The sequence below is a fragment of the Cupressus sempervirens genome, chromosome 6, assembly GCF_028749045.1.
Source record: "Cupressus sempervirens isolate cs-2001-9-10 chromosome 6, ASM2874904v1, whole genome shotgun sequence".
Classification (NCBI taxonomy): Eukaryota; Viridiplantae; Streptophyta; class Pinopsida; order Cupressales; family Cupressaceae; genus Cupressus; species Cupressus sempervirens.
The window spans coordinates 205,896,070-205,911,212 of record NC_143123.1 but is presented as its reverse complement, the minus strand read 5'-3'; the positions used below and the strand labels follow the sequence as shown (position 1 = coordinate 205,911,212).

Below are 15,143 nucleotides of genomic sequence, written 5' to 3'. Positions count from 1 at the left end.
ATTATGGGGATTTTCCCGTTCTAGTTTGAAAAAAAGTTCTACAGTAAAATTACTTCTATTTTGTGTTACATTAAAAGGTGTGAGTTAAAATGCTAATAAGATTGTTTTTAGTATTTTTTATTTTTATATATAAAGGAGTGGACCCCTAATCCATGCTTAAACCTATCAAAGATATAACAATGAATTAAAAATAAAATAAAAACAAAACAAAAAATCCTATCAATATTGCACAAAACATTTAAAAAGAAGACACTGAAAAGAAAAATGGAAATGTGCCACAATAACATACCAGTGAAATGCTGCTGAATTTTCCATAGAATAAGAATCTCTCTCTCTCTTAACATATCAAAGATAAAACAATAAAACAATAAAACAAAAACAAAACAAAAAAGCCTAGCAGCTGAAATCCTGATGAAAATTCCTCTCTCTCTCTAATATATGTATTATATTTGACATGTTTTGATAATTGTGTGGTTTGTGTTGACATAATAATGTGAAGTAATCAGATTTGTGTTTTGATATTATTACTTAAACCAAGGATTTGTCAATACATACATTTGTGCGTGTGTCCATCCAAATTACCTAGGGACAGGTACGTGGGCTTATTTGACCCATCCTCGAAATAGGGACTTCCAAAGAGTGTGGAGATTCCTAGAGTACGTCCCTTGGCTGTCCCATAGTATTAACATTTGACTTTTGATAATTTGCTTGGTTTTGATTCTCATTTGAACTCTCAATTTTAGTTATATACACAAATGTTATGTTTCTATAATTTATACATTGTATATACATGTTATATAAATGTTTTCATGTGTCTACTTAAAAACTCCATATATATTTTAGATTTTAGACATTTTATATACCTGTCCCCTTTTGTCATCCCCCAAAATGGTTCCTAAAATCTAGTGCAGGGAAATGTGTAACCATCCCGGAAACTCGTGGTGGCAAATGCATGTGTGGACACACACACATCTGAGAGAATAATTATATTCTATCACAAGATGCAAATGCTTAATGTGTACATGAATGTAATGTCCCTTCTTTGGGGACATTAGAATTATTAAGAAGGAACGAATTTTAATATTAAATTTAACTATGTTACCTGGAGATTTATTATTAAAGGTCAAATTAATATCTCATGTGGTCACAAGAGGACGAGGAGGAATAAGATGATTTACTAGGGAGAAGCTAAAGAGTCACCGTTGTGAAGATAAAAAGATGATGAGACTCATACTTTTGGCATGCTTGATTTATTATTCAATTCAGTTCTCTCTCTTGCGAGAGTTTTAGAAAGCTTCAGCTTTCAGCTAGTTGGAGGACATAGCCCCTCGTGCTAGCAGGCAGTGGACACAAACCCATTGTCTCGGCAAACATCACTTCAAGTGTTTCCTTCGCGTTTACAGGTTTTTATCTTATCATTCCAATTCGATTGTTAAATCTGTATTTAAGATTGGTTTATGTGTATTGGTTATTGTATTGTTGTTGTATAATACAATAACGTCTTATGAGTTAACCAGAATTAGCTGGTTATTGTATTGTTGTTATTTAATGCAATAACATGCTTCAAAATTATGGAAGGGTTACTAGTTTAGTTCTTGGTTTGTAATGTATGTTCCTACTTTTGAATCCTTAATATCATTCTGAAAATCAGCTCCAATAAGGAATTAGACGAATTCTTTTTGAGTGTTTGTTATGAGATTCACATTTACTGGTTATGTAAAAACAACGGAGTATATTTATGATTCTGAGAGTTAACAAGGAGGGAAAAACACAGTTTGGAATAGGAAAGTACTGGACATCTTAATACCGTGCTGGAAAAATTTATAGCCTTGCTGGTACGGATCATTACAGTGGTATCAGAGCCTCCGATCTTGCCATCCTGTGAAGGTTATTCAGTCATTCGCATTGAGACTTTGAAATTGGGCTAAAATAGGTATTCTGCTTAGAACATAGATCTTTCAAGCTTACGACCAGGTAGAGAAATTGAGTTCAGTCAGTTTAACTTTCAGAAGTAAGCTGCTATCTTTTCTAAATAGGTGGGAGTCTGGAGAATAGTGAGAGCGGGTTACGTAAACAAAGTTGCATCTGTAAACACACCTACAAAGGAAGTGAAAACTAAAACAGATCAGGACCAAATAGGGATATCATCAGATAAAGTTCTTTTTCTGGAAGCATTGCAGAGAATATTGGTTTCTAACTGTATGGGAGATAGAATCGCATGATGATTCATATGTATCTGGTTCATGTTTCACTGCAAACTTGGACCATTTCTACACCCTTCTTAATAAGTATCTCCACTCTTTTACAGAAATCAGAAAAGAATTCATCTTCAACCTGTTCCTTGTTATTTTGGTGATTCAGTCTTTGATTCTAGTGCTTGCAACTATCGAAGAAAACTAGATGCAGAAGGCATTGCATGTGTAGGAAAGGCACCATTGAAATTGCATAATCATGAAAATTATATCCCAGACATTGAAAAGTTCTACGCATTCTCCAGCCAAGACGTCGTCATTATTGAAGTAAGGTTTAGAGGCCGGCATGTACCATTCCATGGTGAGACTCGGACAGTATAAAGAAAACATGTGCAGGTTATTACTTGGCAGGTGTTGACATCGCGTGTTTCCTCAAAGCATCACAGTAAGGCACGTTCGCACAGCTGTTGGAAGGTCTTAAGAATAGCGTGAAAGTCCTGATGTGATAAGGTAGCCATCTCAGGAGTAATCTAGAGCAAGTAAATACATTCACATCGGGTAGGAGGGTGATTTTCTGAGCATTCAGCAATGGCCTCTTAATCATCTCCAGTAGACTCACCTCGCAGGACTCTCTCACGACAGGAATAAACAGGACGAACCTTTTCTCTTCAACTGCCAGCATTCTCCAAATTAGAGACTGGGTCTGTTTGTTCATTCCTTCATCGTTACACAATTCTTTTCTTGAAATATCGGGAAAGACAAGGGAATTATTCATGTTGTGGGTTGGAAGAGCTTGAGCCGTTTCATTTCAGACATCGTCAGTTTTCAGAAAGTCGTCGAAGGCCACCTGTCATGAAGCGTTATTTTAAACAGTAACGTGATCATTCCTCGTCAAAAGATGTTATTCATCAGTTTCAATGACCAATCCGAATTGGATTGACAAGTGTCAAGGACAGCTACAGAATTGACGGTGGAGAGGCAATTGTTAAGAAAATCAGCGGATGTGTAATATTTCATTTGATATATCGTGAGAGGAGCGGTTTAGCATTTGGAACGTAACAGACAAGTCGATAATCATAGAAGTCCCCTTCTCTGGCACAGAGGCGCTAAATAGAGATTTTAATAAATAAAGCAGACAAAAGGAATCGCAGGGCTTCGACAGTTGTATAGGGAATCACAGGTATTCAGAAGTAACGGCAGACAAAGGGAACCAGTGCCAGCTGTAAATATGTGGAAGAGTAAATTGGGTCAAATTTGGAGAAGTGAGGCGGAAATTTAACAAAGCTTGTCCTACGACTAAGGCAACATCTATTAAGCTGAGTTTGGACTTGAGGAATCGGAGAGTACATAAAAAGTAGGAAAAACGTCAGACTGTTGCCGCATATCGTGGGTGTTGTTAGTAGGAAACTGCAGAATGCATGTACAGGTAGTCCAGGCAATTGCAGGAGCAGCACCCGTCTCTGCTGATGGAGAAATAGATGAGAGAATCCTTGTTCACATATCTTACAGTCCACGAAGGTTGCCATTGTTGCAGGAGGATATGCAAAAGACTAATCACATGAAGAAAGCTCTTCTAAAAGCAATTGCATTGCTGGCTGAACAGTTAAAAGCAGCTAAGGCTTTGCTTGATTGAAATTTGATTAATGAGGATAAAGTGTCATTTCCAGGGGGGTCCTCATGAAGTAGACTTTCTTTTGCCCTTTTGCTGATGTGAAATCCATGCACGGTTGGACATTTTAATCTATCATTTCCCATTTATTTGTATTGCTTTTTTCAGAGGTTTCTTAATTAATGTTTTTCCACAGTTATTAAAGTTGGCAGCAGTGAAGAGGTTGTTGGCTTGGTGTTTTTCAGTGGCACAATATTTGCACAAGTGTATGCATTCCCAAGAGAGTCACTTGGGCAGGCCGTTGAAGATTTGAGGGTGATATTATTACTAGCCTGAAAAGCCAACTTGAGATTCTATCTGATGACGCTGAAGAGGCAACGGCATCCCTGACATCAGAAGAAATTAATCTGCAAGAAGATAGATCCCTTTTGAAGCAAGGGGACACTCTTTTCTCGTATAATTGGAGTGAAGAATGCAAGTCTGAAAATGCACAACCTGAGGAGCTACTTGCTGCAGAAAGGGAAGGAAAGAATTTATATGATGCTCGGATAAAACAACTAGAGCAAGAGATATCTTTATCAAAGGTTGCAATTCAGGGTTTGAAGAATAACATGCAAGAAAGGAGAACAAGGAATTATTCTATAGGACCCTCTTCTGTAAATAAAAGAGGTGCATTAGATATGAAGTCTACTTGTCATTTTGTTCAGAAGAAGTCTCTGAATTATAGTTCTTGGCATAATGAGTTACCAAAACTATATGATGGTGCTGCTTCATTTATCACTTCTGATGCTGCAAGTCCACCTGGCTGTACTGGCCAGACATGTAGTTTGTTTGATGCTCAACAGAGGGAGGTATCAAGCAACAATTCAATCCGTCTCTATCCATCATATTACATATGTGAGAAAGAGCCTGAAGTGGTGGTAAGAAATGCAGCAAAGAGCTTGACAAGCACTCCGTCCATTTTGAGAAAAGGACCACGGTATGCATCAGCCCCTTTGCAAATATTTAATAATGAGAAAAGGGCAAGTAATTTGAGAGAAAGTGAGAGTTTCTACTCATCTAATGGCCTGCTTGCTTTGCAAGATCTGCTGGCTGTCACTTCAGTAACTAATATAGGATCACAGCAAAATGTCACATTACATAATCAACAAACAGCTGTAACTGCACGGGGAGTAGTGACATCTGCAAATGAGATAACTTCTGGTTATATTTCATATGCCAGAGATATGGGCTCATCTGCTGCTGTGGGTAATGGGCGTACAAATACTATAAAACTACAAGAACAGTTAAGCCTGAAGTCTGAAGCTGACACGAAAGCAGAGATCCTTGACATTTTTGGAAAGTACGAAGAATTTTCTATCAAAATTCAGAATGTATTATCATTCAATGATTACTTGGATTTTCATTTAGAGCACCAAAATTGGACAAACACGACAAAAAAGAAGTATCTTGAATTAGCTGAAGATCTCCTTGCAAAAGAGCAGTGCAAAACTATGTATGATGAATGCTCCACAAATCAAGGTCATCAAATTGAGGGTTTTGAAGTAGAAGAGCAGTCAACTCCTATTAATTTACAGTTTTCCAGTGACCACGTGGAAGATGTTACCCAGGGTACAAGTTTTTATGTTGGCGAAGTGGAGGTTAGTATTGACAAACAGGCGGGTGAGGGTGGTTGCACTCGAGATTATTGCAGATTGGAATCTTGGTATGATGAACCTTTTAATTCGGATGCCCATGACATAAAATTAGAAGAACATACCGAGATGATCCTACAAAACGATGAACCACTTCAAAATCACAATCAAGAAATGCACACCTTAAGGAGTCAATTGAAGGTTAATGGAGATAGAATTGTGACTTCTCTAGTACACTATGATGTCACTCACAAGCTAGTTGAGGATATCTACAGGAAGGCACGAAGACAAGGGAAAGAAGATTGGCATGTTGTTGATCTGCAGGTGGTCAAAACAGCTCTTGAATCCATTATAGAGCTCAAAGGGGAGCTTAAGGATAATCATAAGGCATTAGATGATGTCCAAATTTCTCTTCAAGAAGCAGAAAATCAGATTAGAATCATGAATCACTCTCAGGAACATGAGAATAGAATGAGGCAGGAGTTCTTCCAGGAAGTCATTGACGAATTTGAAGCATTCAGCAGATGTATGACTTGGATAACTACTCCAAACAGTTAAGTAGGAAAACTTCAGAACATTTTCAGCTTGTTGACAACCCCTTGTTTGAAATTGTTGCTGATAGATCGTTTGACAATCCTTTTTTTGTGTTAAATGAGGAATCACCTCTTATTTGCCATGAAGAGGAAGAGTTTGATTTTAGACTTTAGGATCCGAGCTCAAATTCTAGCAGTGAATCCAGATCTCAAAAAGGGATTGATGAATCAACTTCAATTGTTTATCATTGGATCAGTCTGAACATATTTTCTCATTTCATTTCATTCAGGAGTTGGGCACATTTTCTTCATCAGCCTCTAAACAGTTCTCAGTGTAGTATTTTTTTGAGGTTTGTGGGTAGATTCTCAACATCTTTTATACTCATAGCACCTATGCGTTTGAGAACTCTCCAAGTTTATGCCGACAGTATGAACTTTGATGTCCATGGGATGATAGTTTCAGCTTTTGAGCAGTTCATTTCTTACATCATCCGCTTAGGTCAGGTCTTGACACTCTACTGGAATATACATCGACCTTGGATATATTTCTATCTCATCATAGCAATGAGGCAACATAATAGAGTTTGGGACCCAGGTGTTGGCAGATTACATCTATGGTTGGACGAGGATTTTATTGTGGTCTGGGTGTTGGTCAGTGTTGAACAGATTACGGGTGCAGGTGCTGAGTTCTTTCAGAGAGTCATATGGGATCCAGGGATCTGGTTGAAAGTCTTATTGTAGAGAGACATTCGGTTTCACAGTATGGCTGAAATTGATTTCAGTTTGGATTTTAGGGCTACCTGCAGACTTGTATGGGATCTTGGTACTGATTGCTTGGGGGCAAGCAATCTCAAGGAGGGGAGATTTCTAATGTCCCTTCTTTGGGGACATTAGAATTATTAAGAAGGAATGAATTTTAATATTAAATTTAACTATGTTATCTGGAGATTTATTATTAAAGGTCAAATCAATATCTCATGTGGTCACAAGAGGACGAGGAGGAATAAGACAATTTACCAGGGAGAAGCTAAAAAGTCACCGTTGTGAAGATAAAAAGATGATGAGATTCATACTTTTGGCATGCTTGATTTATTATTCAGTTCAATTCTCTCTCTTGCGAGAGTTTGAGAAAGCTTCATCTTTCAACTAGTTGGAGGACGTAGCCCCTCGTGCTAGCAAGCAGTGGACGCAAACCCATTATCTCGGAAACATCACTTCAGGTGTTTCCTTCGCGTTTACAGGTTTTTATCTTATCATTCCAATTCGACTGTTAAATCTTTATTTAGGATTGGTTTGTGTATTAGTTGTTGTATTGCTGTTGTATAATACAATAACGTGTAACAACCGGTTTTTTTTTTTTCTGGGTCTAAATTAACATTCAACATACTCAAAGAATACAGTTATAACTTCAATTTTATAAGAAGGTAGTTACATCATTCATGTTCATGTGAAGAAGATTACTGTTAAAGTTAGTTAAACACTTGAAAAACCTTTTAATCAAATTACTTCAGAAATTGAAATCACATACCTCGGAAAACTGAGACTGAAAATCATTTAAGTATGCTTCTGCAACCATTCGGGTTAGTCCACAAATACACTATAAAATTTTCTCAAATCGACTGCTATCCCAAAATTCATTTGATGATTACAACTATAATTTAAATTAGGGCATCACATATCATCTTACCAATTAGGCATCAATTACCATTGGTTTATTTAGGGCTTCTGATACCGCTTTACCACTTAGGGCTTCCGCGACCACGAAATTCAATTAGGGCATCTACGACGACAGATTTCTATCTAGGGTTTTCGCAACGACGGATTCAATTTAGGGCTTTCACGACCACCGATTCAACTAGGGCTTTCAATACCACGGATTCAATTAAGGCTTCCAATACTACTGTATTAATTAAGATTCCAGCTGTCACACAATCAATTGGAGCCTCAGATTTCTTTTCCTTCAATTGCTTATCTGTGACAATTTCTCAAGATTAGATAAATACTTATATTCAATATTCATTTATATGAAAGTAAAATGATGATAACAATGAAATACTTCAATTAAATCTTACCTTCTTATAAACAAAAATGATAATACCTGTTTCTAATAAACAATTAAACGCACGGCTAATCTCTCTCTAACGCATATCCGACATCTTGAGAGAGGTGAAACATTCTCATGGGCTTTAACCACCCAACCTTGGACCACAACTTATTCCCACACATTCTCTAACGAGAAAGGCCCTCCCTACCCGGAATTGACAGGGAACATCATTCCATCCACCGAGCATCATGATATATATATACACACCATACGACTTGGCAATAGGAGATCACCATAACCGGGATAGGCATGAGCTAATATATATTAGTTTGTGTATGTATGACTGTATAGGTTACTGATTTCATTCTTGCATTTCTTATTCACAGGTTCATCCACACCACCTCACCATAATCAGCCCATTAGGCCAGTGATTTCCAGGTGTATTTCAGATTAAAGATCACAAAGATATTTTACAACTTCTTCACCACATACATTCTTTGGTGTGGATTCATTAATCATCTCATTATGAAAGAAAAGAATGAATTAAGTTCTGATCAAATTGTTATTCAAGTTTATTGTAGCTTAATCAAGGATGATACTCTAAGTTGAAAACAAAGATTATCAAAAAGAAATTAAACAAGAATCTTCTCTTATTGTTTTAGATTGTCTTAAACGTAATATATTCACAACTTGGGTTTTAGTTATAATTTGATTCCAACATATATTTGCCTAATTGTACGGCATGGTTTCCATTATTAGGATCAAAATACAAATGTATAAATATTTAACTTCATCTTTCATCCTTTGCATTTCAATGGAACTGTATAATGTCAATATCACTATCTTCTACTACTGCTGTTATGGAAAGAAAAGCAAAACTGAGAATCCTGTAGAACGTGACTCCTTAAAATGCTTGGACGGTTCCTTGACTACTTCATTGTGAACCACGGCTGATTGGTAGAGGCTTTTCCTAGTCATATTAAATAGCGGAAAAGCATATGCAAAAACTTACGTGACCTAAACGTTTTGTACTCTGTGACCGGAAACAATAAACTCCCACACTTCTCTTGCAGTGATCATATGAAAGGAATAATGAAGAGAGGAAGACGTATGCCTTATCACTACTCCCTGGTGTCATTTCCTCACGTCGATGCCCTTCTACAATGGGTATATTAACAAATGGTTTAGACAGGTTTCTGAGCATAAAGGAATGAATGTGCCGTAGCACCAGAGCCAAAGGAGAGCGTTAATTTTTTACTCTTGATATTGATTGAAAGCAATAGCAGGTGATTGGAAGGGTCACGAAAATGCAGAGAGGGAGAAGTTATTCCCAAAACAATCATCGAAACTCTTATCTAAAGGTCGACTTGCCTATATAGCTACCTATAGTTACAAGATCTATTTGAATTCCTAAGAAGTTTATATGAGTTAAAAAGAAAACATAAATTCTATTAAACATGCCAACATTAATCGGTTAAAAGCAAGAACATAAGTTGGAAGATTAAAATTTGAAGATTATAATAATACAATTCTTATAATTTCGATCATTATAATGTACAACAATTAAATTATTAAATAATAATGGTGCCAAATCATTTGATTATATTTAAATGAACATTTATAAACAATTATTAAAAGTACTACGTCAAAAATAATTTAAAATCCTTTAAAATATGTTTTATAAATAATTTTATTAATTAAACAACTCAATTATTATAATTAAACTATTTATTTAAATAACTCATGCGATTCCATAGATGTATTCTGTTCTGAGTCGCTGAGTCCTCTATCTGTCTGCCCAGTGATGGTGACGCCTTGCCTAATTCTTTTCTGACAATGCTTCCACCCCTTCGGCATGCTCCCTGCAAGAATTTTCTCCATAATCACATTATAAATTATATAATTATAAATAATCATAACAGTTAACCTTTCATCCTAATTTCATGAATTCGCAATTAACGATCAACTAACATGTCATTTGCAGTTGAAATCATAACGATCAACTAACATACCATTTCGCCAGATTATATCAAATTAAACTGTCAACTGACTTCATGCGAACCTCAATGGCTATATTTCAAACTAGGTTAAAAATTGGGATGTAACAATAACGTCTTATGAGTTAACCAGAAGTAGCTAGTTATTGTATTGTTGTTATTTAATGCAATAACGTACTTCAGAATTATGGAAGGGTTACTAGTTTAGTTCTTGGTTTGTAATGTATGTTCCTACTTTCGAATCCTTAATATCATTATGAAAATCAGCTCCAATAAGGACTTAGACGAATTATTTTTGAGTGTTTGTTATGAGATTCACATTTATTGGTTATGTATAAACAACGGGGTATATTTATGATTCTAAGAGTTAACAAGGAGGGAAAAGGACTGTTCGGAATAGGAAAGTATTGGACATCTTAATACCGTGCTGGAAAAATTTATAGCCTTGCTGGTATGGGTCATTACAATGAATATAACGAAATAAGATTACAATGAGAACCCAGGGGTCACCTTGTGGTGTAGTGGTGTTGTGGTTTCACTATTAATGGTGCAACCAAGGTTCGAATCCCCGCTTGGTCCAAAATAGTGTTAATGTTGCTTGGGCCTGCCTTGGTTGTCATACATGGTGGTGGTGGATAGGTGCAGGTGTATGGAGAAATAATGGAGATAGATCACAGTGTTTAGACCGGTGGAGATGGAGATAATTATGGTCAGCTCTCAAGATCGCCGTTGGCCAAGGAGTGTTTCCAAACCCCATGTCAAACCCACATTGGGTGTGTAGGTAGTGCCCCTCAGGGTTGATGTCCCTGCCAGGCTTCTATGCTCCTAGGTCTTGGGTGTTCGAATTAGGGATAAGGTCCCCTAGATTTGTGGCCTCACTGGTTCGTAGCTCCAATAAAAAAGCGAAATATTACCAATAAAAAAAAATTACCATGAGAACCCCCTGGTTACATGGATCAAGGTGAGACATAAGCTTACATAAGATTATGATGTGTTTTAATTAAATGACTTAAGACATAATGTGCTGATGCCCTAAGAATTCCCCAAGTAAATTAAGTAGACTAGTGTTATTTGAATCAACGAGGGAAATCAGTTGACAAATATACCTCATTCACACCAACTCCATTAAGTGCAACTTAGGGAGGAGAAAGCGTGTAGAGAAGCAATAATGGGTCTTGGCTACAAGGCCATGTCAGGTACCCATGTGCAAATGAATCTCTCATAAATAGAGAAAAGCAGAAAAACCCGTAAAAAAGAAAGCCCTCTCCAAAAGAGAGAAAATGCAAGATGCTCTCCAAATGTATGAGAAGATCAAAACTTCATTTGAGGAAATCTCTTGCAGAAATGGCGAATGCTAAACATGATTCAGAAATTGCCAAACAACTTTCCTGCCATTTAAAAGAAACAAAACTCCACTTTGCGTTTTTTCTTTGCTAAGAACTTGAAACTGGTGAAAAGAAATTGTAAAACAATGAAATGGGGCTGTGAGAAAAAAAAAGCTGCTGTAACTCAGGAGTTGGAAGATTGCAGAAGCAATAATCTGGCTGCATGATTAAATGAATTGTCCCATCAAGGGACAATTTTTTATGAAGCAATTATTAGAAGGGGGCTCAATATATTGACTAAAATATTTTCCCTTGCTGGGGAACAAAATCTTGGATATCTCCCAGATTAGAGCTGACACAATTTATTCAGAACATCAGTAAATAGTTCTTCATTTGGTTTTGGACTGTGGCTTTTACTAAACACTATAAAGTTCCTTCAATAGAATAAGCAAAATTCTGCAAATTTTTGTATGATATAGTCTGATAGTATCTTTTCTTAATCTTACAAAAACTGATTTGATAAGAGTTTTTCATCATTTACATTATTATTTTTTAATTTCCCCTTTATCTACCCTAGATATATAATAAAATAATTAAAAATTATATTTTAATTATTTAATAAGGTCCTTATAAAATTCTATCAATGGGCCACATTATTGTTTCTTAAATTGAAGTTTAAAATTAAAAGCAAAGGGAATATGAAAAGAGATGGGGAAATGTGAAAAGATTAATTTGAAGAGTTTCTTCAGTGGGTTATAAAAGAAAGGTGAGAGGCTCATTGGAGATAGAGTTATTAATTTCCTCTGATTGTAACACTTGCGGCTTTGGAGTTTGGGACTCATTCTAGCTGTTCCAGCTTATCCAATAGAGGATGAAAACCCTCTTGGGAACATCAATTTCGGTGGTGAAACTATCGGTGGAATCACTTAGATATTGCATCTGCACTTCAATGTTTTAAATATGAAATTTATAAAATCTTGTGTGGAAGATGAATTTGAAGAGTATGAAGATATATTGACCTTGTCGTGATTTTTAGCAAATATAATTTGGAACATCTGAAGTATAATTTATAATATATTGAAGCTGAACCATTGTTGGGATATTATTTTCTAAGATGTATAAGTTTGGTATTATGGAGCTGATTCATGAATGAAATAAATAATTCATTTCAAATGTAAGGCTTGTTATATTTCGTTATTACTACAGGACCTATATTTCTATGGAATTTGAAAGCAATTGAAATGATATAATTCATGAGCCCTCTTAGCATATAAGTCCGAAATACTTAACCACTTCACCTTATCAGCTGGACATGAGTACAGAAGTTGATGCAGTTTACTTAATTTGGCGAGAGACTTCTTAGCGCAGCTGGTTATTTCCTTGGCGTGGACCCTTTCCTAATGACTACATGGGCTTCTGTGTGAGCGATTCGAATTCAATAGTTTTCTTATGCTACAGGAATATTGTATTGAAGCTCTGTTTAGTGCAATTGGTTTTGATATCATTATTGCCAGGCGTGGAGGTTCATTTCTGATTTTATATGATTTATTGGCTTCTATACTATTTCTTGGTGCATGACATTCCAGGGGTGTACTGTCCATGCCCAAATCCTTCTTGCGGCATCAGCCTCCTTCATTGGTGTGAGGATACATTCCAGGATATATCTTTATACGGTTTGTGATAATATATTATCTCAGTTCTGATTTTGAAAGCTGCTTGTAATGAGATAATAGCGAATAGATAGCTACTTGTAGAAGCAAGTCACAGGTTATGACAACTACCATAAATCTGATCAAAAAGAAGGGCACCCAACATCTCTGATTCAGTTGTGGCTTAATCTCTAATATATAAACTCAGTATATGCTCAAAATCTGTTGATAATAAGCAGATTGCAGAGTCTGAAGAGTTTCTTGTACAACCACTCCTTGCTAGCCACTGGAGGTTCATTAGAGGTTCATCGCATGCCATAGTAACAATCTGGTCCTTGAGTATCATGAATTGATCTTTATCAGAAATGTAACTCATAAAATATTCTGTATTTGAGTTTTGTTGTTCTGATTGTGGAATTATTTCACATTTGAAATACATTTCAAGGTCAGATTGAAAAGTTCATTTCTTCTTGATTCAGTCATTCATAAAATATGTCTTGGAACAGACTTGCGATTTGTTATTTTACTTGTTCAATGCATGTTGAGGCTTTTGAACAGTATCCTTGGCACTGTAAGGCAACACCATTCAGAAACTTCATATATTTCAGATTGGTATCTTCCAAGGACTGTATGCAAATTGTTTGACAGAATAACTCAGTGAGAGAAAGTTAAAAATTTGGATGAAATTCACAGGCGATCTTATGATATTCTGTGCGAAAAACTTGGCATAAGAACATTGCAAGTTTGAATAAGTCAGTCTGCAAATGTAAACGAATATTATTTTCAGTCTTTTACCAACTGTTTGATAAAATGTACCAGGGAAAAAACACATAATTTCAGTCAAGGGTTTTAGAGGTGATATTGAAGCTATTATTTGCTGATGAAGAGTACAGATTGGAGGGTTTTGAACCCATCATTGCAACCCTAGTTTGCTGGTCTAGAGTTTGCTTCAGACATATGTAGTATTGCAGCTTCTGAGTATGTTTAAATTATCATACAGAAGCTATATAGCCATCTGGATATTATTAGTTTCACCATTATTCTGCTGTGAAAACTCTCTAGTAAAATCTGGAAGTTAATTCTCGATTGTGGGTATTTCAAATATTGAGCATTTGAATGATCATTCCCTTTAAAGTTTAAATATAATTGTAAAAACCATCTATTGTCACATTGTCTTCAAAACCCGGCATTCAGCAATCAGAAAACAAACACAAACTAAAAATATTAAAAAAAAGTAGGGTGCTTATTACAGGAAACACTTATGAAGACCATTTATTATGAGACATTTCCCAAGTACATAGAGGAGTTCCTTGTGGTAAATTTCGATGAAAAAATATTTTATTAATCATTCTTTTCTTAAATAATGTTACAATTCAATGATTTTGGAAGCTTTTGATATTTCAAGTTCTGATGCAGTTTATTTTTCTGATTTTGTTTTCATTGGTCAATTGTTTCAGCCTTTACGTGTCATAACCATTTAGAAGAGCTTACAATTGATGAATGATGATTGTATTTTTATTCTCTTTAAAGTTAAAATATTATTTCAAAAATTATTTATCCTTGCATTGTTGCATTGTCTTCAAAACCCCAAATTCAGCATTCAGAAAACAAGAAACATGCCAAAACACAAAAAATTAGGGTGGATATTACATGAAATGATTATGAAGACCATTTGTTATGAAACACTTTCCAAGCAAGTAGAGGTGCTCCTCTAGGTGAGTTTTGATGAAAAAGATCATTTTTTTAGTAAGTCACCCCGTTAGGTTCATTTATCGTTTTTCTTCATCAAGATCACTCCTGTGTTGTCAAATTCCGATTCCGATGCTTCTTCAGTCATTTTCACAAGACGGGTGAATTATTATTATTATTCAACTAAATATGTTGAGGTTGCTATTTTTGTTAGTATTGTATGTTGGCCACCTTAGTGTCATAGCTTGTTGGAACCAAGTTGAAAAGTTTTAAATCATGGGCACAAGAAACAATGACCTCGTGTGTTAAAATTTCATGATATGATTGAAAAGGTCATTTTTGGGAGCCAAAAGAAAATTAATAAATTATATTATGTGCCTAAATATAAAGCAGAAACGCTTTAAAGTGAAAGGTCTGTGGTTGAAGCTAAGTTGCACAATGGCGATTATAAATATGGCTCCCATTATGAGT

General features: G+C 35.7%; 1 protein-coding gene across 4 annotated transcripts in view; it reads right to left on the bottom strand.

The window, feature by feature from the left end:
- The window catches only part of LOC149551954 (Peptidyl-tRNA hydrolase II (PTH2) family protein), a 124,509-nt gene that overhangs the window by 52,110 nt on the left and 57,256 nt on the right, over positions 1-15,143 (bottom strand). The gene's annotated exons all lie outside the window — the stretch shown is intronic.